Source organism: Lampetra planeri, chromosome 2, assembly GCF_965212315.1.
Source record: "Lampetra planeri chromosome 2, kcLamPlan1.2.h2, whole genome shotgun sequence".
Classification (NCBI taxonomy): Eukaryota; Metazoa; Chordata; class Hyperoartia; order Petromyzontiformes; family Petromyzontidae; genus Lampetra; species Lampetra planeri.
This window is the reverse complement of record NC_136108.1, coordinates 26,800,670-26,827,612: the sequence shown is the minus strand read 5'-3', so window position 1 is coordinate 26,827,612 and position 26,943 is coordinate 26,800,670. Positions and strand designations below refer to the sequence as shown.

The 26,943-nt window shown below is 44.3% G+C and overlaps 1 long non-coding RNA gene across 2 annotated transcripts in view; it reads left to right on the top strand.

The window, feature by feature from the left end:
- The first annotated feature begins 17,837 nt into the window (after positions 1-17,837).
- Positions 17,838-26,943, top strand: part of LOC144730806 (uncharacterized) — an 82,185-nt gene continuing 73,079 nt past the window's right edge. For both annotated transcript variants that reach the window (XR_013587853.1, XR_013587854.1), the window contains exon 1: positions 17,838-17,950. This is a non-coding gene — a long non-coding RNA (uncharacterized LOC144730806). The remainder of the gene's footprint in view (positions 17,951-26,943) is intronic.

Here is a 26,943-nt window from a genome sequence, read left to right as displayed (position 1 = left end):
TTTCGGGTAGGGTACAGGTAGGGTACGGGTACCCATTTGCGACCCTGGTGCGGCTGGGTACGGGTAAGGAATCAAAACCCGTTTGCGACCTCTGCCCCAAGGTGTTTCTGGATGGCCGTTGTAGTCGAGCACCAGGCCACCCCAGTGGAATTGTTTACAATTACACACTGTGGCTGGAGGGGTGGCGTAGTGGTCAGTGACCTGCGGCGTGAGCCCGCGTTAACCTTATCTCGATTCGTAGCCACGGCTCAGATCGGGGGCGAGTGATATCTAACAGAGGTGATGCCCCCCCCCCCCCCCCATTTCACCAACCCACACTTAGCAGCATGGTCAAGTATGATCAAGCAACACCTACTAACGCTTTAACTTATTTACTTACCACACTCTGCTGATGAGGCTCAGAGACATTGAAAACCATCCTTAGGGGCCGTCCATAAATGACGTCACGCGATTTTGGACGATTTTTGACCCCCGCCCCCTTCGTCACACGGCGTCACAAAAAGGCAACCCCCCCCCCCCTCAAATATGACGTCACAAAGCTCTGCCTCCCCCCCATTGTTTTAACATGCTTCAAATCGCTTTAAACTATTGTCATTGTAGTGCGTATTTAATGTGGCGCTGCACTCTGATGTTGTAGGAGAAAACATTTATTAAAAAGTATATTTTATTAAGTAGAACGTGTTGTCTATATTTATTTAAAATTGCGCATTTTTGTGTGACGTCACATTTCTCAACCCCCCCCCCCCCTCGTCACACATCGTCACAAATGTCTGAACCCCCCACCCCCCATAGGTGCGTGACATCATTTATGGACGGCCCCTCACTTCGCCTCGTTCAAACAACTGCTCAATGAACGTAAATATGGCTTTATGTTGCTGCGTACAGCACTCACCTACGAGATACGTTAGCGAGGACAGGACATTTTCTGGTGCTCGTTCCAGGGTCCAGATTTTTTCTCATTTCATTTTCAAAAAAACATCCCCGTTCATATCGAACGTGGATTTCCATGCGTGCGGTTCCTCGCTTGATACTGTATCAGAATTTCACAAACGTGTGTTGACATGCCGCCTACGTCTATCGGTTGTTATTTTTTTACCAATGTTTTTTCACGAACAAATTACATAGTGTGCACAATTTTAAAGCTCGACTATATATTGTATATATATAACGACACCTCGGTAGATGTTTGATATGCAACCGCTGTGTTTTAAGCATATTTGCCGCTGTACGCATTTGTGCAATGACTTTGATGGTTCGAAATCTGCCATCACCCCGTATTGCTTTGTTAGATTATCAAAGCAGCATTCCGTTTATTTTAAAACAAGCATTAAAGACTCTACGTGTTGTGTTAAGGCCCACATCCCAAACCTAGACATTATTCATGAACCAAAAAAATAATAATAATCAGCGCCCCTTTTATTGCACCGAGGTCTCCGTTACGGAAATTGTATTTCATCTTGATAGCCATTCAACTGGCTCAATATAAAAGAAATGATTGATTGGTAGAGCCCTATCTTTCTACAGCCACTGTGAATGGGCAGGCCACATCTCTCCTCCACTCCTCCGAGTTCCCCATGTCAAATGAGCACGAGCGCAAATGTTTGCGAGCGCACATTAATTGATGGCGTCGACAGCTGCAGCCAGGGTGCGCGGTAATTGAAAATAATTTCGCACTCTCGCTTGCATTTGTCGCTATGCCGACAGCCAATTCAAATTGCAGCCATCGCAGGAATGGGAGTTTTTAATTCAATCCATTGGCAATTGTGATGGGGAAAACCCGCAATGGAGACAGCTTGGAATTATGCGGGTTCTCGGCAAGATGCACGAAGGCGTGCGGTAAGGAGATCTATGTTAATGTGATTTCAACGATTTTGGACTGGTCCAATGGAATTACATTTTTACATAACATTGTTGAATACTCCCTTTGAATAATTGCATACCCCTGATGCAGCATTATCCGATGCACATTGCTGTAAATCATAATTGGTTACACTGGGACAAATCTGAAGCAGGGAAAAATAATGCTATCCAGCACAAATAACAACCATGTATCGTACCGACGTGTTTCCCAGTATATACATTATCTTTAAAAAAACAGATGTACCACGTGCATGTGTGGGGTGAATTACTCTATAACCACATCTTGTGTGTGCATATAGAGGATTTCAGGGGTATCTCCTATGCTGCACTACAATCCTGGCATATCTGGGTTCAAAACGAGTCTGGGTCTCCTCTAGGTCAACTCAACCTTAAATCATTGCCTTGTGATGTGTGTGAATGCCAGCATTGGAGAGACAAATGTGTGAGGGCATGGTGCGGGAAACTTCTACTATTTATCTACTGCGTCAGTACTAATGGGTAATAGTTTACAGAACTTGCGCATGTGGTCTTTAGGACTAAATTGAGGAACCGTTATGTTATAACCACAGCAATCTATATAGCCACGAGTGAACGAGCGCGTGACTGATGTTAAGACCCTGGATGCGAGATTGTCTCTCTGCAATAATGTTGATATTTAACAAATATAATCAAGTCCCCGCTTAAATTAGGAAACAAACGAAAGCCAACCTTTTAAAAATCTAATTGTGCCTCTCAATTTTTGGTTTGTTTTGCTTTTTACCAAATGGCAATGCCAGTTTGAATTTGGAGGTTGAGACAGGGGTGCTTTAATCAAAATACCACATCGGATGTTAAATAATAGGCAATTATAATACAGTAAAACCTTGGGTTGCGAGCAAAATTCGTTCCGGAAACATGTTTGTAATCCAAAGCACTCGTATATCAAAGCACTCGTATATCAGTTGTGATCACGTGACGCTCGGCAGACAAAGCGTACACGTACTACTCGTATTGCAAGACCTCGCTCGTTTATCAAATTAATATTTATTTAAAAAATGTGCTCGTCTTGCAAAACACTAGCAGACCAAGTTACTCGCAATCCAAGGTTTTACTGTACAGTATATTAAATCTGGGTACCGAAGTGGTGATATGTTATCTGCCTCGCCTGATATTCAAGAGGTTGTGGGTTCGATCCCGATCCCGACCCCGACACTTGTACAGTTGGAGTTTGCATGTTCTACCATGGTGGTCGTGCGGATTTTTCACTGCATCCTCCTGTTTTTCCCCTCCACATTTAGAATCAACATAGAATATTTGGCTGCTACAAATGTACAAATGATAAGCCACTTCGTTGAGCTATCATTTACGTGTATATATGTTGAACCTTGCACCGTACCTAGCCAACTGTGCTAATTAGAAGTGTGGCTCGATCGCCTCTGAAAAACGAGCGAAATGAAAATAGTAATAGTTGTTTTGTTGTTAACTGTAGACTGCACATCATCCCTGCAATAGTACACGGGAGCGCAATATTTCATCGCGAGGAGAGGTTGACAAAGGAGGCACTGTTTTCAGTTGGGAGGCAGCAGGGGGGAGAGAATGAGGCAAAGGAGGCAGACTTGAGCGGAGACACGAGGGATTTTGAGACGATAAGCAAGACTTTGTAGTTGATGCAAAGGACTGCATCATAGGTGCAAGCTGGTCACATTTGTGGGTTTGTAGCCTTTTCTAAGTTTTTATTTTTTAAATTATGGGGTTTGGGAGTTGATGATAGAGAAGAGAATTGCATTGATCAAGGCAGTTTGTAATCAAGGGTTGACTGAGGGTTTCAGCTGTGGAGGAGTCGAGCTATTGGCGAAGAATGGAGATATTGAGAAGGTGATGATGTGAAGCTTTGCAGGGCTGGAAAGGCACTGCTCTTTTTGAGAATAAATACATTCGTAGCGGAGGGGGGCGGGGGGCGGCGTAGACCAGTTATGATAAGAGAATCTGTGTGAACTGAGCGGAGCAGATTAAATATTGTTGATGTACACATGGCATTTGTACGTGCCATATGTGGAGCACTCTCTGACTCAATGCCAAGATTGGTTGGGCGAGGCGATCAAGGATAGGGAAAACAAACTTACATTCTCATGTTAAAATTTAATGTAAAATAGGCAGATCTTTTAACTCGTGCGTTTGTTTGAGATCCGTTAGTTGGGATTGGTGGCTCAGTGGTTATCGCACTGCGCTATGGACCCAGTGACCTGAGTTTGAGTGCCAGCCATGGTGAACAGCAGTGACAAGTCATATCAGTACCGGTCTGGGTCCCGCCTGCCCTCCCTCACCTAGGTTGACTCGGCATTAAATGAGTCTGGTGCTTTGTGTAAACATTATCACTGGGGGAGACAAAGGCGGGCAGGTATAGATTTGGTCACACCTCCCCTCATGTGTCATACAGGCCTTTAATAGGTGCTCACTAACGGCTCTTACTCTAACGGTCTAAAAATGCCACGTGAGTGCATCTTTCTGTGAACCCAATAAACAACGCTGTCTGTCCTGTGACCTCTTGCCAGAAAATCTTAGCCACGCTACATTGCCTCACAGTAGACCTAGCCTGGCACAAGTGCCATCAACATTGCACTCATTATTAGCGAACGACAGCTGTTATTGATGTGTGTATGTATGTATGCAACAATATACTTAAACATAGACCAGTAATGATAATCACACTATGTAACACAATTTTTGTCCCTGGGTAATAGTGAGTGTTATTTTTTGATTGCTTATGACTAAAAAGTATATAAAATTGCTATTATTCCCCACAAACTTTGCTTTTGTAACCAGGACAGTGATATTTTGAAATTGACCTATGAAAAGACGGGCGAATTTGTGTCTTTTCGTTCACATAAAGTCAGAAAACTACAACATGAATCGGAATTAACATGTATTTATACTAAAGTAAAGGAAGAATGACGACAAAAGATTTAGAAGTGAGTAGTTTTCTCGAGATTTACGATTATACTGTAAATCACTTTCACGAATCAGCCCCCAAATGTAGTCTCCCATCATTTTCTCGTTTTACTGTCCTTGGTAGCGGCGTTCAAAGTCCAGTATATCCTGGTGTAATCGCTCGCCCTGCTCCTCCGAGTACGCTTCCATGTTCTCCTAGAATTTACCAAGATGAGCACCAAGGATATGGACTTTGAGGGACATGCTACAGCCCATTGTGCCGTAGTTCTTCACCAGAGTCTCAAACAGCTCCACATAGTTTTCGACCTTGTGATTGCCCAGGAAGCCACGAACCACTGCGGCAAAGCTATTCCAAGCCGCTTTCTCCTTACTAGTGAGCTTCTTGGGGAATTCATTGCACTCCAGGATCTTTTTTATCTGTGGTCCGACGAAGACACCGGTTTTGACCTTTGCCTCAGACACATTAGGGACGTAGTCTTGAAGGTACTTGAAGACTCCTTATCTACAGCTCTGACTAATTGTTTCATAAGGCCCAATTCGATGTGCAGTAGTGGCATCAGCACCTTCCAGGGGTCCACCAGTAGCTCTCACTTGACGTTGTTCCTCCCCACAGAGAACTCGGTCCACTGTGGCCAGTCCCGCTTGTGGTAGTGCGCCTTGGTGTCTCGGCTGTTTGAAAGGAAAATATAGCAGGGAAACTTGGTAAAACTGCCTTGAATGCTACCATTTTGAAGTCTCCAATGACCTCCCAGCCATATTCATCATACTTCAAGGTGTCCAGCAAGGTCTTGATGTTGTTGTAATCCTCTTTGAGGTGCAGCGAGTGAGCCAGGGGAAGAGACGGGTACTTGTTACCATTATGGAGCAGCACGGCTTTGAGGCTCCTGGATGAGCTGTCAATGAAGAGGCGCCACTCATTCTGATTACAGGCGATTCCGATTGCCTCGAACAGACTGGTCACATTGTGGCAGAAGCAAAGGCCATCTTGACGGGTGAAGACGCTGCAAAAAGGTTGGTGACGCTTCCTCTGATCTGCGACTTGCACACTTTCATCCAACAAGCTCCACTGCTTGAGCCTCGACATGAAAGCTCGCTCGGCATTGGACATGATGAGACCAAGATCTCTGATCAAGTCGTTGAGGTCTTTTTGGTTTGGATAGTATGGGTTTCTCTCCTCGGCTCCATCTTTGAAATTGTCATCTGGATCTACAACGTCTTCCTCGCTCTCTGACTTGCTGCTCTCTTCGAAAGATGGCTGCTCTCTCTCCGGAGGAGTGGGTACGGGGAGCTCATGGCAGTCTGGCACCGGGGCGATGGATGAAGGAAGGTCCGGATACGTGATAGCAGGAGCATTCTTGCCAGTCCGACGTTTGGAAGGGTCCACCATGCAGAAGTAGCAGTTGCTTGAGTGGTCAGTGGGTTCCCGCCAAATTATTGGAATAGTGAACTGCATGGCTCTCTTTTTCCCTCTGCACCATCCTACAAAATGCATTTATTTCACCCATGACTAATGTGTAAGAGATTCTCGCAACATTTTTCATATATGATATATCTTTTTCAATAACACTGAAAATTATAAAACATTTTAAAATATGTTTTTTTTTACATTTTTTTTTACAAATTTATAACATACAATTTTGAGCAACAATTATCCATCTTACCTTCCAGTTTTATTTGCATTGCTCGCAGGTGAAATGAGTTGCCCAGGGTTTGCCTTGATCCCCAACAGGAATGCCGAAATATGCCTTGTAGGCCTCACACATTTTAGCAGATGGTTCCAGAGTACTTTTTCCCTTTAGTTTGATAAATTGGCCACAGACATTGCAAAATGCGTCTGTCGGATGCTTGCAGCCTCTTAATGTCATCTAAGAAAAATGCAGATATGTATACACTTAGGCAGCTGGAACTAAACTGAACTGGTGGGCTTAAGGCCCCTGTATTTATACTACTATTTATATTACTGGAAAGTTCTAGAATGCTCTACAAGTTACTCCAAGTTTACTCAGCATTGACTCTATTTGGAATTCTCATTGAAAATAGGTACATTTCAAAATATCACTGTCCTAATAACAAAAACAAAGTTTGTGCGGAATAATAGCCATTTTCTGTACTTTTGAGGCATACGCAATTAGAAAATAACACTTACTACTCAGGGACAACATTTGTTTTTGTTACACAGTGTAATAAAACTCTTTTTTGGTATTTTACCAAACAAGAATGTATGCAGTGTTTCTCGCCAACTGGCCCTTGCAGATTGTTATTGCTGGGGAAGCACCAGATACATGTTCTATGCAATAGAATGCATATTAAAACAGTTTTTTTTTACTATTTCTTACATTTTTTTACCAGGCAAGGCCTACTGCGCTATATGGCTCTTTTTTCAGAAGCGACCCGGCTGCCACAAATGACAGCTCAACAAAGTGGCTTATCACATGGAAATGTTTCGCACCCAAATACTCTAAACGCTTGTTTATGAATGTCGAGGAGAAAATGGATGCGACCACGGGGAGAACGTACAAACTTCAAAATAGACAGCAGGCGTGAGGGTCGGGATCGAACCCACGACCTCCTGTATACCAGGCGAGATTGTTAGCATCTCCTAGCCACCCAGGCCCTGCCGTGGTGTAACGGTTTGAACACTGGATTTGCAATCCAGACGTTGCTCACACGTCAGTTGAAGCAAGGGGCACGTTTCTTAAATCCACCCTCTGCCCCCCGCCTCTGTAAACCCGACCAGTCGATCAGCAGCTCTCGTGTTAAGGGGAATAAAGTATTGGTACATTACTCGCACATCTTCCAAAATGTTTGGCCAGAGTGGAAAACTAGAGCTCCCCCTAGTGCGGGGTCCTTGCGCCAGCAGCAGTGGGCGCGAGCCAGCAATTGCAGGGCTGCGCCTCTACATCCGCGTGTTATATAATGCTCACTATTTTACGTGCATCATCTGAAATTGTACCCGAAGAGCACGATGTCAACTACATTTGTTAATGACTAACTCTGATTCATCATCGAACTGATTTTGTCCTTCTCCCGCACCTCCGATTAGCACCTCCGATTAGCATGGTTGGCTGCGTACATTGCGAAATGAGTTCAACACGCACACATCGTCATGATCAATCCACTACTGGATGAAGGTTTCCCAAAGTCATCGTCATCGCTCAAGGTCTCACGATACAATGCTCCACATAGCTCCTGCAGATGGGCTGATCTCATCACTCAACACCCACAGTGGAGGTCCTTTTTGACACATTCCCTCTCCTTTGGCTTCCACTCTATCATCAGTCTTGACCACCGGCCATCATGCCGAATTAATGTCATTCAGTAATGTGACGTACCGCGTTTGTAGGCATGTGCGTATGCACGTGTGTGTTGGCCACCCAACGCCCTCGTGTGCCACTGTGCCGGCCTCCATAGGTGCTCGCTAACAGCACTCACCCCGACAGTCTGTTAAGACTATATGGGGATATTTGTCTTTTGTTGGGTGTACACCAGCGTGCATTAATGTAAGTGATAATATTAATGCAAAAAAGGTGTCTTAATTACAGAACATCGCATGAATCCCTGCATGCTTTGCATGGTGAGATGACACTCATGTACCCATTCTACACGTAGCCTCGCCAAGGAGCTGATGATGCTGCATATTTTTATTTGAAAAGAGCAGAATGACAAATAAGCAACCATATGCCAGTTCGATCCTTGCTGGGACTCATCAGTCGCGCCATGCCCATCATTGCCCATTGCTGCCATTCGTGCCCGAGAGACTTTGTGTTGAGAAACGCCCTCTTCTAATGACCATGGAGACAAATCCAGCCCAACCTGAGAGCCACAGCGAGGATTGTAGATACGTGCGCGCCGTTGACAACAGTTAAGGCTCCATGCCCACCAGCTGGAACCGTCCCACGACGAGCACTCGCGACCTCTCCCGACCCTTTCCAATCCTACCGACCTCCAGCCTTTGCCCTCTGCTCTCTGTCAAGCCAAACAAAAGTGTAAAAAAGAAAAAAAAAATTGGCACCCACCAACACTGAGACCATCCCTCTCTCCCTGCCATCCAGGCAGTGTCTGCACCGCCCTGCTCAACACGCTGCTGACGCCACGACCCTCACCAGGACTAGCGGACTGAGAAACGAACGAACAACACGTCAAATGTTAAGGCGCAGCCCTCGACTGCCTTTCCTGCCCCGTTGACAGAATGTGCGCGGGGGGGGAGGGAGGTCCTGAGGATGGCCGGGAGAACGGCACGGTGAAGGCGCTTTACGATGCCAGCCCCACTTCCCCCTTACTGTGCTGTGCAGTTACAAAAAAAAACCTGAAAAATTAAGACGAAGATCAGGATCCAATGTACCGTAACTGCAGCGCCGATTTATCTATCTCCTCCGTCAAACGCGGTCTGTTTGTTTTCCTAGAACGCGGCGGTAGTTGCGTTCCTGAAGAACACCGGGTTATGGAAAAATCGCGTTGTATTAAATAGTATATAATGTAGGGTAAAGCACAGTCCACGGTAACACCGTGAGATGCGTACGCAGCCTGAACAAATACTGAAGAGTGTCGGTAGCATCTAGAAGCATCCAGCAGCATCCCACGGCCTTGTGCGATGCTACGCCGGGGCAGCCGTACGAACGCTTACTACTACTCGCGTGACGTAGTTCTGTTCACTCGATCGCGTTATATTCAATTCGCATCCGCGTTATATAGAATGTGCTCCCTAATACATTCATCACGTTGTATCCAATTAGCATTGTGAAAACACGCAGCGTTGGAGGAGACAAGTCTGAAAACTATCGATATGCTACCACTCCAACGTCCAAGCGAAGATACACACATAGGAAGACCACACTGTTAATGTGTGCACGGTGATAGGCACGTGAGAGTGAGGGGTGGTGCAGCGGTTCTCTCCCTGTACTTTGAACCTGGTGGGCCGAGTTTGATTCCTGGCGATGGCTGAACTGGTCCTCCCCCTTCCTCACCTCCAACAAGCCACACTGACCAGCTTGGTGAAGTATGGTCAAACAACGCGCCTGGCTGACGCAGCATGCAGAGGCCTTCATCCAGCTGTGTGAACAAAGGGCTCTTACATTATATATACGTGCGTTGAACATCTCTCACACCGTACGTATCCAACCGTGCTAATCGGAGGTGCGGGGGGAAAGACAACAAAATAAACACACAAAGCAGTTCTAAAGAAATTAGTTTTCAATCTCGATGATTTAAAAGTGCATAGCTCTAGTGGTTTTCTAATATGGGAAGGAAGAGCGTTCCAGACGGCCGCAAAGGCACATCTGAAAGCGCCCGCGATGCAGTGACCATCTTTGTTCGATGGCGAGCCGAAAACGGTATCCAATTAGAATGGTATCGAATGTTATTGTTTTTATCTAGGCACGTGATGAGTCACACCCTCAGTAATTATTTGTCAAGATTCTAGGTTGCAATTCGACTCAAGTATTGATGTTTTTTTGTCGCATTTTTTTAAACACATCTCACTTGTATTTGGTTTTCTTAATTTTGTTCTCTCTCAAGTTTGTTTAATTGTGTTTGCTTAATTCTTCGTGTTAGCATAGGAATATGATTTCCATATTGTATAAATAATGCATGCTAATACACACCAGCCCATGCGTCTATCATGAGCATCAGGATCAATGTTTAGCAATGAATGATTGCATCGTGGCATGTCTATAATTCATTCAAAATAAATAAACAAGCAGGACAATACTCCCCTTTCCATGTCTGTCCCGTCACACAAAAATAAAGGCACGTTCTACACATCGCTTGAGCCACGCGGCCTTCTGCAAGCATGTCATTCCAGCAGCATTGATTCAACACAAGCAAACTCTGTACATTTGTTTCATATCCAGTGACTCAAGAGCAGTCCGGTTTGCTTGAATCTATGCTGGTGAACTGCCAGATGTTTATTGACAAGGACCCTTTCTGACCAGGTGACGAATTCAACGCAATACTAGGCAATACATAACATACATTAATATAATCAGCGTAGTTGTTTTCTGTTCTAATACATTAATATTTAATTTATACATTAATATTTTGCAGTGCGCCTCTTTGATTTATTTTCTTATAATTACTCCAAGTGGATTAAATTTCATGATGTAGTTAATCAGGAATTAAAGAATATACACAGCGTAGTGTGCCTTTAAACGTGTACCAGACGTTGTGCAATTAGATGTGTGTCATGCATTGCCGACGATGTAGATGACGACGACGATGATATTTACACACATGCAGCGGTGGAAATGTGCCAGCATACGCCGCTACTCCACGCTGACAGTTCTCACAACACCAAGCACGTGAAACGCCACACCGGTACTTCTCAGAACGGTTCTGAATCCCACTGCGCGACGTTTCATTCTCTGTCCCAGACACGCAACGCGAGTGCCGCTTTGTCAAACTCAGTCGCTACCGCATTGAACGAAAAATAAAACGAATCCTACCCAGGCACGTTGGACACAGCAACACACACCAAAAATTGTCTACCAAGCGTAAGCACGAAGACAAACGATGGATGAATGCACGGAAAACGGGGTTGCTGCTCGTTATCTTCTTCACGTGTTTGTCGTTTTATGTGGGCTGTTTTTTTTGGAAACATCTGCTGCCTACGCATTAGGAAATGAGAAGTGGGACCGACTGCGTGCACCTTAAACTAACTCTGAGCCAGGAAACGGGGATCATAGCTGATGAGAACAATGCATTTATTGCTTCGATATGTTGAACAGCTGGCACTTGCCAAGTCAAATACAGCGGTAATAATAATAATAAAAACTCTCACCGGACAGTATGCCTCGAAAGTTATTCGAAGTTTTTATTTTATTTTTCCAGCTGTTTATTATTTATTGTGCCATCATTCTATGCTTAGTGGTTTTGATTACACGCGGCATGTGCCTCCGTCATTATCTGTCTCGCAAGAGTTTCAGCCTGTTTGCGTTGCTTTTCTATGAATATGCTGTATATACATGGAGTAAGAGGCGTTTTTTCCCCTGCTGTAATTACATCCATGTGCGAAGTTTATGCTTCGTGTTTTGAGCAAAACATGCAAATATGAGAATTGTTTTTTCTAGTCTAAATGTCAGTGCTGTCAATCAACCGTCTGATTTTACGACCCTTGATTATGAAAGAACTAAGGAGTAACCTAATCCAGTCAGAGTGATTATTGGCAGACTTGTTTTTCCACCGACAATTATAATACAACTGATGTTGGCATCACGCCAAACAGCGGAGAGTTTTTTTATGTTGCGTGAAAATTATTGCCTCGTGGATTTGCCGTCAAAAGTCACCAAACTGCTGTGACTTTTTTCCCCCAATCGCCACGAGACATTTAATTTATTCTGATTTCTCACAGATAAGTGCAACCCTCCGTGTCAGTGGATGGCCCACGGAAGGTGGTGTCACATAGAGCTACATCCAAGATCCCTCCAAGTGACCTAAAGCCCACATCACAGGGGGCATCAACTTCCTGGGTGTCCTGCCACAACAAAAAGATCGTTCTCCACACGACAGTCAAACACGATGTTTTTGATTCTCGAAGCTGAAATGTTGCCAAATCAACTACAGAAACACATTCTTAGTTCTTTCGGTAAAGCCACGTAGAACGGAAATTATAAAATAATAAAAATATAAAACAATACAATTCTCACGACGTTTCGACTGCAACACAAGCAATCATCATCAGGTGTGAAATCCACAGCAAGAAAATTTAATTTTTTTTTAAATGTTCTTGCTGTGGAATATGCATCCCTGCAGTCACGAAAGCTTTAAATAAAAACAATACAGAAACACATTTCATGCAATGTTCTACAGATCACCAGCAGGCAGATGCTCATATCTTCTTCAAAAATGGAAAATTAGAGACAAGCCACAGCGCCACTATAGCCATGCAACCCGAACTATGGAGCATCTAGTAGACCACTGCCGTCTGCAATCCTTCAACGAAGGAGGGATAGTAAAACTACACCAACTCTCTCCTGAAGCACTCTCGTGGCTATCAGACCTCGACATTGGCAGTTTGCCATATGCAGAGAATAGAATGCGATGTTATTTTCGTGCAATCATTGGTGACCGCGCTGAGAATATCAACTCACTTCACTCGAGAACCATTTTTTATATATAAAGAGTAATATTTACATACCAACTCAGAAATGTGTAACTCATTGTAGAGTTGTGCAGTAGCATTAGGTTCTGGGCAAGTATTGGCTTCCTCGTAACTTGTGAAAGCGTAGACAATGCACCTTTAAACCCACTTTTCTAAACACAAATGATAACCCCGAGGCAATATCGAGATTTGACATCCTGGAAATAATTTTCGTTAAATTAATTTTAAGTGACAGCACTACAATAGCACACATACCGAGATAATAGTACAATTTTGGCAATACAATGTAATCTCTTTGTGTAAAACTTGACAAATTATATTTAAATCTTTACCTTCATTATCAGTAATTGCACATTAAGAACATAGGGTATAAATTAAGTCCAAAGACAATTTTGAGCCTAAATTACCCCAATTGCCTACAATTATTGTAATTGAAAATAAGCAAACATGCTTTTATTACTCATCAGTGAAATCAGCTGAAAATGCAAGGCCGATGTTGTCGAGGGTTTGTATGAAGGGACCGTGAGGAGAGGGAACCAAAGGGGTGTGGAGTGAGGGTGGCCTTGAGCTGCGTGTTGTTGTTTTTGAATCACCCCTCTGCAAAGAATGGCACTGCCCGGTGCAAATAGCCCTCACCTGGACAGTAAAAAGCGGAGTAGCTGCAGCAGATGTGGGGGTATTTAACGCGTACATGTTTACAGCGGGGGTGGGTTATAAGATGTTTAAAATACGTCTGGTCAACCTTTGTTGCAAAGTAAATACGAGTTAAAAGTCACGTGCAGCCTCATAAAGGTCAAGGGAGTTGAAATTTGCAAAGTCTTGAGTGGCATTTGTTTTTTTTTTCACGCAAACGTTTGGCACAGCCTCATTTTGCGTGTCTAACAATGTACCCTTGCAGGCTCAAGATAAAATAATTTTCACTTTTAAGAGTCAACTGTCCAGAGATTGTCTGCTCCTGATTGTGCTCACAGTCTAAGTGTGAGCAAACATATATTTTCGGGGGTAAATATAGGGCTTCGCAAAATGCTGCCGTTTCACGGTGTGTTTGCTCACACAATACACTTAAGTAATAACAACTATTCGGCCTCATTTCATTGTGAGCATCATCATCATCAACAAGCATGATCTGTCAACTGCTGGATGTAGCCATCCCTCATGATCACGATCCCGTCATGCACACCAGCTGACCTCATCACTCCATCTTCATGGTTATCATGCTCCCAGGTACGTTTCCTCCTTTGATGAACCATTGCACATTCGGTCTCACGGATTGGACATCTCCATGTCTATCGATGTGTCATGCCCAATATTGCGTCTTCCTTAAGAGTCAACATGATGTCCATAATTTACATTTCTTCTCTGATCCATGCTCCTTTTTCTGTCTCTCAGTGTAATGCCCAATACGCATCTCTCCGTGCTACTTTAAAGTCTTTTCAGATTGTTTTATCTTCTTTGGAAAGTGTCCATATTTCGGATCCGTAAGTCATAGAAGGGAATTTGCACTGATCAAAAACATTCCTTTTTTGCATAATCGTTTGTTTCTTTTTGTAAGTTTAATTCAGTGTCAAAGCTCTAGTAAATACAATAATAGTTTGTTTTATCTTATCCTAGTAAAAAAAAAGTGTTTTATGAACAATGAAGATAGAAAGATTTGCACTTTTCTCCAAGGGGCCTACGGTTAGTGGCTTTACTTTCGTGGCTCAGGCTTCGTGGTGTGTGCTACATGTGACGGAGACAGGGACTCTCACTGCCCGAAATAAACATAAGGCGGCCCACACTGAGCACAGAATCACATCAGAATAATATTGAATTATACTGCAGGAATCCGATGAGCTATGAAGCTCGCTTTCACAGATGTCCAGTCGTGGCGGGTAAGAACGTAGACAACAAACAATACACAAACACCCTAGGAGTGCAAAGTACAAAGAAGGTAAACAAATCACCCAGTTTAACACGTAGGAGGCTTTCGCGACCAATATCATCCATAATAGAGGCTTTTTGGGTTAAATCGCGTAGTTATATAAATGTGTCGCTAAAACCCGCCACCACCCGACACAGCCAACTAGTAAGAGTTGTCACGTAAACAGAAAGTGGCCAATTCGTCACTAGTACAGCACTACACCGGTGTGTTGGAGAGCCAAGCCACAACATTTACAATCTGAGTACGACGTTTCGCCAGTAATTACAACTAGCTTCATCACCCAAACATGTAAAAACATTAAGCTAAACCATCCTCAGCCTGCCAGACAAAGCCTGCTGAGCTATACACTTAGTTTTCAAAAGCGACCTGGCCACAAATGATAGGTCAACAAAGTGTCTTATCATTTGGACATTTATAGCAGCAAAATAATCTGAATTATCAAAATAATTTAAATGGTAAAAATAATCTAAATAGTCAAAATATTCTAAATGTTCGATGGCCAAGATGTCGGATGGGTCTGCTTTATTTGTCGCTGTGGTATTGCTTTTTCATGTCAAATGCCCCGTGTGTGTCACAGTAAGCTGTGGGCAATGGGGTGGGGTATAGCCTGGCTTTCCTCGTGATGCTTCAGAAGTTTAGTTCAGAGTACAATGACAGCCCAAATTATACATTACTGCAATTTTCATCTTGTAAATAATTTAGCATATTACTTTGATACTGGCGATGTTTATTTGCAATGTGTGTGTGTTTGATATAAACACATCTTTTTATCCACACATGTACAACCAGATTCTACTGTTAATTATACACAATTATGTTGTATTTGCAATCACTTTTTAATGAGGATTTGCCACAATATTCTTTTTTTAAGTCAAACTGGACTTTTAAACATGTACAATCATGTAATATAAACATTTAAAGGGCTATGCATGTCCATAAAGGGCCATGCTCAAGTGAGAATTGGAGCAGCATTGGATCTGTATTGGCAGCTTTAAGCCAGCGGTGGAAATGACAATTCCAGCACCACAAAGTGACACTCAGTTTGGCAACCCCAAAGGCATGACGGGTAGCATTGACTCCCAACCGAGATCTGAACTTGGAACTTCGGGGCTGTCCATAAATGACGTCACGCGAATTTGGACGATTTTTGAACCCCCCCCCCCCCTCGTCACATGGCGACACAAAAAGTCAGACCCCCCCTCAAATATGACGTCACAAAGCTCTGCCCCCCCCCAAACCATATTCCATTTTGGAAATAAAACATGCTTCAAATCGCTTTAAACTATTGTCATTGTAGTAAGTATTTAATGTGGCGCTACACTCTGATGTTGTAGAAGAACACATTTATTAAAAAAAAGTATATTTATTTAAGTAGAACGTGTTGTCTATATTTATTTAAAATTGCACATTTTTGCGTAACTTCACATTTCTCAACCCCCCCCCCCCTCGTCACACATCGTCACAAATGTCTGACCCCCCCCCCCCCTAGGTGCGTGACGTCATTTATGGACGGCCCCTTCCCCCATATGAGTCCAGTGTTTTTGCCGTGGCACATTTATACTGTGTGCAGCATACACATTGCAATTAGATTTAAACTAAACTGTTGTTTTTATTTGACCAGATACGACCCACTGAGCTATGCAGCTCTTTTTCAGAAGCAACCTGGCCACAAATTATATCTCAACGAAGTGGCTCATCATGGAAATGTATAGCGGCCAAATACTTTCAACGCACGATTATAAATTTGGAGGGAAAAACCGGAGGACCCGGAGAAAAACCCTCAGGGTCGGGATCGAACCCACCACCTCTTGTATACCAGGCGAGGTAATTAACATTTCGCCAATAATTACGTGCAGCATTATGAAGGCAGAAAAAAAGACTGTGTGTGTGAACAAAGTACGACTGTATAAGCAGTCGTACTTTATTTTATACCTCTGTGACTTTACCGAAAGAACCAAAGACTATGTATAAGCATGCATTTTTAAATCAAAGCTGTCAGCCTGACCATTCACGCATCCTGCCTGTGCAGGTGTCAGCATCTTTCACTTGTGGCAGAGGTTTCGTCGATTCGAATCTGGCGGCCACCCTCATTAATACTGCGGTTTTAATAAACGCGCTGTCTGCTTCACAGCGGACGTTAAAGAGTAGGTCATTATGTGCTTGCGTCGTCGGCCCTTCAAATGTTCTTCCTGCGCACCTCCGATTAGCACGGTCGGCACGTACGGTGCGAAAGAAGTTCAACATACATACGTGAACATGGGACGCAAAAGATGCATTTGCCTTCGTGAGACTTCGTTTTCCATCAACTCATTCTCAAAGCGCATCGATCCCTTCACATGTGCAAATGTGAAAAACCACATTACCGAATGCAATCTGCGCGCTGAGCTGGCGACGAGAAATTACAATTTTAACGTGTCTTTTATTTTTTTCTGGCCCGGGCAACGTGAATGAAAATAAAAATACGTGTGTGGCTTCAGACAGAAGCCACTGCTTCGGGGAGCCGGCTCTTAGCCCGACACGGAGGGGGGTGGTGGGTAGGGGGCCCGGGGGGTGGCTGGCACTTGGGAGCACAGATTACTCCGTCTCGCTGTACAAAACGCATTATCAGCCATCCCCCAGGCGCGGTCTCCATGGCTACAGCCTAAGTCTATCTGACTTGCCACGGCAGGCAGAACACAGCTAGCCATATCTGCCAGCCTGTCTTATCGCCCACGGCCAAAAACTCTGCGCAGCTTTTTCCCCAAAAAACGTATTTGCGCTGTGTTACAATGCATTCTGCTAACTGGCCTGGATAGGATACTGCCACTTCTTTAACTTTTTGTGTGTGTGTGTGCCTGTCCTGTAGCCCTTTCTGGCTTTTCTGTCACTCCTGCGTTTGCTCATTCACGCTCTCCCTGCCCCCACAACGTCTTCAAAACCCTCATCACGGCTTCTTTTCGCCCTCTCTCCCACTCTCTCTCTCTCGCCTTTCATAGCAGCTCCCCCCCCCCACAATCTCTCGTCCCACTCTTCTTCCTCTCTTATATTGGCATGGTTCTGTTATCTATCAATGCTGCGCTTTCGCCGTTTATTTACGGATGTGCATATAAATAGCCGTCAGCTTTTGCCCGTTCATTTGTACAAGAGAAAACAAAACATGAGCAAAGGTATGTCTATGTTCCAACCACTTTCTGTCTTTATGCGTCTCTGTATTTTAGTATCCTTACGTCTGCCTTCTTCATCCATTCGTCATGTTGTTCCAACTCAATTTGTATGTATGTTCAACTTCTTTTGCACCGTACGTTGCCAACCATGCTAATCGGAGGCGCGGAATTTGGTCTTCTCTTCCTCCATCCACTCCTTTCTCTTTCTTTATCTCTCACGATGCCACGCCATTGCTACCCCCCACCACCACCACCCCTCTCTACTTATTCCGCTGTGTGTTTTCTCTCTTTCACTCACCATTGCGAACGTTCGGCATCTCGCTCTTAACTCTCCACAAACCCACTTTCCCTTTCTTAGCCTCTTAACATTCCCCGTGACACACCCGCGAAACCAGAGGCCACGCGATCAACTTTTCGCACCACCGCCAGCCACACATGGACCAAACACTTATCACGGGAACGAAGTTTGCTTGGCATTAAAAAGTCGTGCACCGCAACACACGGAACTTGTGTTTTCACGGAATGCTTTATGAACACAGTGGGGCAATGAATCATGTTTTCCCTTATTTGTGTTTAATTAAAATATCGACTATTTGCAAAGGCAATTCACAAGTTGATTTTTGTTTCCTTAAAAGCACGGAATTTATTACGGGAGAATCGTGCAAACGACACCTTGGCACACAAAGGATGACCGCCGTTATCTCGGAACCATTCACAAATGGCAGAAACGCATTTCACCGTTGCAAAACACGGACATAAATCACTAAAAATGACTCAACTTTGTTCAGTCACGTGATACCCAGCGAGGCACAAGTCTTTCTTGCAAGGGAGATCTGAGGCACAAATACAGTGAGGGAACATTCATTGCAGGGGTGGGGGGACATTATAATCTAAAATAAAAGTTTGCTAAAATTGAGAAAACAATATAATTCTAGACAAAGTAACAAATTAGAGAGATATCATGTTATGATGTTCAACAACAGGAAATACATTGCAATTGAAACAATATCAATATTTAGAATGCATTTTTTCATTTGGCATTTTGGGGATTGCAACAGATTTCAAATTGATGTCGAGATTTTATATCCATTCGACTGCTTTAGGAGGTGCCACGTAGATTTGTTTTAGATCGCCGTTGAATGAAATGATTTGACAGTCGTTCAGGATATGTGAACCAATAACCGACAATTTTGTAACACTTATTTTTTATTTATTATAGTATTTCTAGGAAAGCCCCGCTGAGTCCCGAGGCCCTTGGTATGCACAGTCCTACCAAGTTCTATTGTAAAGAAAAAACTTGCACAACTACCATGCATTGTTAAACAGTTTGGTGTAGCTGCTATAATCTTGTGTGTACAGTAATGACATCTTGATGTCCTCCTCGGGCATATCTTAAACAATAAATGTACTGCATTCTGCAACCGTGGTGCCTTATTTGCATGCGTTTCCACTCTCACTAGCTGTGCAAGCTAGTCAGAGCTTCTCCCTGCCTATGACATGAGTCCTCGGAGCCTCATTGCACAAAGTTAAACTACGAGCCCAAATTTGCATGCGGTTCCATGTTTTGTCATTTGGTAACCGAGGTGTGATCGGAACATTCTCTGCATTACAGCCTCGTCCAGTCTCGGTTCAGGACCTCGATTCAAACCGCTATGCTAAGCAACGCTGCTGTGCTGCAGGAATACAATTAAGCAGCAGGTGTCTAACTGACTCTGAGTTGGCAATGTTGAGTACTGATATAATCCATTATTTGGGGACCATTATATTCATTAGCTATTCATAATCATCTATTCAATAGCCATATTCACAAGTACTATTCCACATTCGTATTAGTGTTTTTTGATACTCTAATTAAAAGAGACACTCAACATTCGTAGGCTTTGCGGAATACAGAAATCTGGCCCATGAGCAAAAAAAAACACACGGATTCATCTCTAATTGGAAATCCATTTCATGTCAATTGCCTCGGCAACGTGAGCACGTCTTATTTGGCAAAGACGCGAGAGGAGAAAACATGTCTCCACCTGTGCAGTTCATAGATCCCACGCATATTTCACACCGAGTGTTTGAAAACAGAAGCTTCGCAGTGCCCGCTCAGACATAAGTGACTCAAATCTGGGAAATTGCCAAGAATTAGGGGCAGCGTTTGGTAGCAGAGAGGCGACTTATCCATTCCCACTCCCCCTCCCCTATGAAAGGTGGTGGCACTTAGAACCGCTGATGCACTGCGCAGGGGTTCATACAATCAATAAATCATATCCTTAGAATTAGGTGAAAATCCATCGAGATGCAATACTGCATATTGCCTGTGCAAGAGGCGTGGGGGGGGTAAACATTTCAGGAATATTACGATTACAAAGGTGGTGCCAGACAGAATTGAGGGCTTCCGTATTGATATCCCTGCGGATCTGCTCAAAGTGCATCTAATAATACTCGCACCACCCCGGCAGCTTACTGCACACAAAACAATTTGGTTTCATGAAGAGTCAAACACAGAGGTATGCCTAAGGTGATATATACAGTGCAGTCGTGACAGGGCAATACACAGGAAGATCATCAGGGTGTGGTAAGGAATATGCAGACATAAACACGAGCGTGTTTGAAATTGCATGAATTATGAGATATATAATTTTTTACATGTATAGAATAGAATGGAAATAATAAAATAATAAAAATAAAACATAATACAATCATTCTCACGACGTTTCGGCCACAACGCAAGCAGCCGTCCTCAGGTGGAGAATAGGTCTGTCGAGAAGACAGACTCTCCACCTGAGGATGGCTGCTTGCGTTGTGGCCGAAACGTCGTGAGAATTATTTTATTATGTTTTATTTTTATTATTTTATTATTTCCATTCTACGTGACTTTACCGAAAGAACCAAGAAGATGAATCCCTGCAGTCACGAAAGCTTTAAATCGAAATGTACAGAATACATAAACAAGCACAAGTCTATATGGTACACGACATACGCTGTAGATTTTTTTTTGGTGGGGGGGTGTTTGCAAGCGCCTATTATGGCTACCATTGAACACAAGGAGGTGGTGTGCCCAGGCAGAATATTTCGCCACCTTTGTTTCTCCATTGCTACGATGTTGACCCATCCCCACACGAGACATTTATTTTAGACCCAAACCGGAATAATATTTCATTTGCAGGCCGTGTTGTGTGCATCACAAAGAATGAAACTTGAAATAATCTTGATTTTAAGTTTTTGTGACGGCAAGGAATCCATACTCTTTGGTTCTTTCGGTAAAGTCACGTAGGTAGAAAAAATAATAATAAATCACGACGTTTCGATCACAACACAAGCAATCGTCATCAGGTAGAAAGATGAATCAGTAGAACTGCTGAACAACGGGGTTAACGCAGCTGTTGTGCATGTGTACGGCGATGGGACTCCTTTCCATCTCTGACCCCGCCTACTTACCCTTGGGTGACACCCACCTCAAACCTATATATATAAAACCTCTGTTGCAACAGCCCTTTCTTATTCAGCAGTTATACTGCTGAATCTTTCTACCTGATGACGATTGCTTGTGTTGCGATCGAAACGTCGTGATTTATTATTTATTTTTCCACCTACGTGACTTTACCGAAATAAACAAAGAGTAATTAAACCTGGGTCAAACACAAATGCACTCACAAATGCATCTTCTAATAACATATGGACAATCATAATCAGGCGCCTGATGACGACCGCTTGTGTTGCGATCGAAACGTCGTGAGTTTTTTTAAGTATGTTTTCTATTTTTTTATTATTTTTATTTTATTTCCTATCTATATGACTTTACCGAAAGAACCATAGAAAACGAATGTAATGTAATGTCATGGGGAGTTTGGGTGAGGGTGAGGCGGGGGGAGGGGGTGGTTGTGTGTAGTCATTGGCTACTGGGCTGCAACCATCAACTCGCTCACCTTGACAGCCAGGTTCAATCACGAGTGGCTATCCGCGGTTTCAACACAAGTCAACGGACGTGCGGCAGCGCCTTGCCAGTATCGTGGGCGGTCTGGCTGGGCTGTGTCAGGGGCACAGAGGACCACCATCGACACGGAAACCAACGTGCTGATCTCTCTGCTGTTGTAATTAAGCAACATCAACTGCGCAAAAATTGCCAATGTTTCAGAGAGCAGCACTAAGCTGATGATTGGCTGGATGTTTATTACAAGCAATTACTGCATGTTAGTCGTAGGCAGTTGGCTGAATCCCACTTGCTTGCATCCAATTAATCATATTTTACGTGGCTCAACTGGTGCACACAAATATATTATGCTGAGCCAATAAACAAATAATACAAGAGCCAGGCTTCCTTTGAAATGGCAAATAAAATATTGGGTTGGGCACACCTAAATTGAACAACATGTACGTGCCACGTGGTTGCAAATACCAATTACTAGTAAATCAAAGTATACAAAAATGTGGAAATGTGTTTCTAAGATTTCGACAAAATAACAATGGCTGCAATTAAGGGCTATTGCCATTGCAGTTGCCGCACTTTTGTCCACACTTTGTTTACGGCTGAGCACAGGAACCTGTTGCAAGGGTCGACGCATTCCCTTAGACATCGAGGCACGTCGAAAGCAAGAACCTCAAGGCATGCGGGATAGACATCCACACCTGGGCACTCGTCGCACTGGACAGACCCGATTTGAAGAGAGCTCACGCTGCACGCCAGTCCGTTGAACTTAGTTCGCACCGTGCGTAGCCGACCGTGTTCATCGGATGATGTGCCGCGCTCTTGAGGAGTGGCCGTGCGTGAGACCTCTGCAGGAGGCAATAGCGGCGTCGCGAGGCGGTCGCTTTAAACGCTGCCCCCCCCCCACGCCAGCCCGCCCGCGCGCCCCCCACAACGATGACTGCACTTGCAAGATTACGTAACCACATTTGTGAGTCTGGGATCGGACTCCTCGTCTCCCGTGTGAGAAGCCATGAAACACATAAAAAGTAACAGCAGAATTCACGCCAACGATAGCCGAGCGCTCATCCATGAGAATTAGAATATGTATTTGATATTGAAGGAATCCGATGAGCTATTAAGCTCTTTTTTCCCACGTGTCCAGGAGACGGGAGACAACAAAAACAACCACGCAGCCCCCCTCAATGTCCCTCTGACACCAGCGCTGGCGTGAGAGGGAGCTCTGGCAAGCACCCCCCCAAGGCATCGAGGGTACTTTGAGCCTCTCTTACACGCTGGCCAGACATCCTGGAGGCAGTGGAGAGTAGCCACACTTTACCCCACCAACACATGACCTGCCGATCGACGAACTGTGGTACCGCCGGGCAGACAGAGGACGGGGCGTGTTTATGAAGCGTGTCCCTTGTTTCTCGTGCCGCGCCTGGAGATTGAAATTGGTGACCTCTGGATTGCATGTCCAGTGTGCTAACCATCACGCCGCGATCGCACTTGTAACGGCATTTCGGGTAAGCGGATACGTATATCGGATGAACATTCGAAATGTAAATATGAATGTTGACTCAATGCGCCATTTAAATTGTGAGATCTGAATGCTTTTGAGGTGACACGTCAAGCAACAATCGTCATTGTGACACCCCCTGCTCTGGCAGCGTTGAGTACCTACAGAATATAAGCGTCAGCTTGAGAAAACATCTGGTTCGGTCAAATATAATCACTACAGTTTAGATTTGAAAAATAAATACATATCTGAAGGGTACTGTTGATAATGTCACCTACACTTGTAATGTTTTGTAAGTGATGTATTTGTGTAATCAGAGTGCCAACGGTGGGTACTGTAATCTTGTACTAATACTCACAGTGTAAAATTATAAAACCATTAGTATGCACAGTACTGTCTATACTTAGCAGTGCAGTAATATTTTTTTTTCAAGATTAAAAATTGTTCGACAGAAAACAATAATAAGGGAGAATTGTCAAACTGGTGGCTTTGGCGAAAGAGAGGACAACACCAGCCAATGCACATCGACCACTCTGCCACGTCTACAGTCACAGCACAGGGCTGTTGTGTATTTCCAAGGTTGAAACGGTACTCAGACGACGCTTTGTGTTGGGTTGTGTATTCATAGGTTCAGTCATCAGCATAATCAGCATTCATGTCATTACGTGAAGGGAAAGACGAATCAGAATATTTATTGTCACTGGAGAAATCCGATGAGCTATAAAGCTCTTTTTAAAAGGATGTGCAGGATTGCAGACTCAGATACTGTAATTTTTGTTTTACAATGTAGTGGGTGTCTCTTAGTGATATCTACAAATATTGGAGGTGCCCGAACACCCCCCAACAGCCACGATGACTGCACCCCTGCTGTTCACAGCGATATATTCTGCCAATAAGTGGAGAGGGAAGGCCCATCGACATTTGAGTCAAGTTACAGGGAAACGGGGAATAGTAAACTTCAAGAGTTTCTATTTTATTTTCTCCCCATCACAAGCATTCGAATTCTGCTCCTGCACTTGGACTCGGGCCCCTTGCCTGCTCTGGATGGAACCCAGGAGGCTCAAGCCCAGATCAATCACTTTCCTCATCACATTCTCAATCAAACCATCTGCTCTCCAGCAAACAGTGAGCTAATCTCCGCGGGCGCGCGGCAATAAACCGGCTGTTAAATCCGGCATTGGCCTGGGCTTGCATGCACATGCGAGCACACACACACGCACGCGCTCACGCGCGCGCGCGCACACTCACACGCGTGCACGCGCACACTCACACGCGTGCACGCGCGCGCGCGCACCCAAGCGTGCGCATGCACATGTTCATCGCGCCACGCCTATTAAAACCCCACAGCAGCTGTTGGTTGGTAAAGAGGCGCTATATTATGCAGCCAGGTTAAGAGGCACCGCCAATAATAGGCGCACATTTATAACCAGGTGAGCTTCAATGGATACAGCGCGCGCGCGCGCGTGTGTGTGTGTGCTCTATTCAAGTAAGACCCGGGTCAGGATTGAAGGGGTGGTGTATTGAAAAGAGTATATTATTTACAGGAAAAAAAGAGATTTTTTTTTAAAGCAACACATTCAACATTGTTATTCTATTTCAGGCTATGAAAAAAAACAATATTTTCATGATTATTGTTCCAGGTTTACATTGTTAACGTATTGTTATTCCCTGAATGGACACTGGTGAAGCAATGGACGAATACAACAGTCAGCTGCTTGGCACTCAGAATGTTCACCGGTTAAGTGGACGCGTTGACGAGGCTTATAGAGGCGCATTATCTCGTGGACAAAAAAATCGTGATTCATTTGGCCTGGAGTGTGGCAAGGGATTTTTTGTTTTTAGAAAAGCTTAGGCCTGTATGATAGGACTCCCCCCCCCCCCCCCCGTGTACTGGTGACTGATTAACTAGCTTGAAAAAGATGGTGTTTAGTGGTTAAATAATTACGTGTGGAACCACCGCTCTGAGCACGATAATCTGTGTGGGACCAGGTGGTGAGAGTAATGTGGCCCTGTGTCCATGCTCTTTTGCGAAGTCACCCCGCGGATACCACAATTATGCGCATACATTTGTATTCTCTCCCATTGACTGAATGAATGAATACATTTAACGCTCATATATGTGTTTTTTTAAAATTGACATATGGCCATTTTGTACTACAGAGAGCAAAAGTGCTAACTTTGGCACGTAACCATTTGCCGGGAAGTCAGCTTAACGAGACACATAGAGAGTCCACAGGCAAATGGAGATAAACTAAGGGATAGGAACCAAGAAATTAAGTTACAAACAGCGAGAGAGCTGTAGAGAGAGAGAGGGAGGACACAGGGTAGAGTGAAGAGTGGAAGGGGGTGGGGGGTGAGAGAGACGGAGAGAAAGACAGACAGAGAGGGAGAGCGAGAGAGAGAGATGCTAATCTAGCCCTGACAGATTTCAAAAGTGTCCTTCGACCCCAAAACGAGGCCTGCCCCTCACAGCTGCCCCACTAATCGGAATCACAACACACCAGGCTGTTTTGAGGAGTTGGGGGCATGTCATGAAGGAAGGAATCGCCCTTCTTCCCTTGCCATTTCCCTTGCACTGACCCATCACCCCCTATAATTTTGTTCTGGGGACAGCCATCCAGTGTCCTCACCACCGTGGGGTGCCACGGTGGCGAGATGTTATCTCCCTCGCCTTGTATACAGGAGGTCGTGGGTTCCATCTCCACCATGACGCCTATATATTCGGAGTGTGTATGTTCTCACCGTGGTCGCGTGGATTATTTTTCTCCGGGTCTTCCGGGTTTTTCCCCTCCACATTTAGAAACGTGCGTTTCGAGTATTTGGCTGCTATAAGTTGACACGTGATAAGTGACACTTTATTGAGCTATCATTTGTGGCCAGGTTGTTTCCGAAAAATAGCTATATAGCTAAGTGGGCCTTACCTGGTCAAATACAAAATAGTTTAGTTTATATGTCCCTCACATGGCAGAAACACCTTTAAAATGAAAGATTTGTGAACAGGTTATATATATTTTTTTCCACCTCCACCGCTCCCACCCCGCCACAACATAAATTCAGATGCACTTGAGCAGAATGTGATTTACACTTGTGGAGGAGTGCCGCACTTTTCTTTGACCGGCGCGTTGGAGCAGGTCGTTGAGCATTCGTAAGGGGACATAAAAATACATTGAGCACAGTTCATGCCACAGCACTTAGTAAAGCCCACGTTACCATTAAATATAATATCTACTAGTTGTTTCTGTCTCCATCGGTTGCTACTCATGTGAAATGCTTAATACACTTACCTTCAATCCAGAGATCACCGGTTTGATCTTCTGTCGCGAGCACGTTTATTAAATGCCCCCTCTGTTCACCCAGCGGTTTAAATGGGTCCGCCACAGTTAGACAATCCAACATGTGGTGGGTTAAAGTGTGGGTACTGCCACGTCTTCAGAAACACATCTGGCCAACATGGCAGGCTGACAGTGGCATGAGCAAGAAATTGCAGGGCGGCACCTTTATCTGTAACTTTATCTCCATGTGCCCTGCAGCCATTTTAGACGACTTCCGTTGCCAACCCCATGAGGGCCAGTGACTGAACCT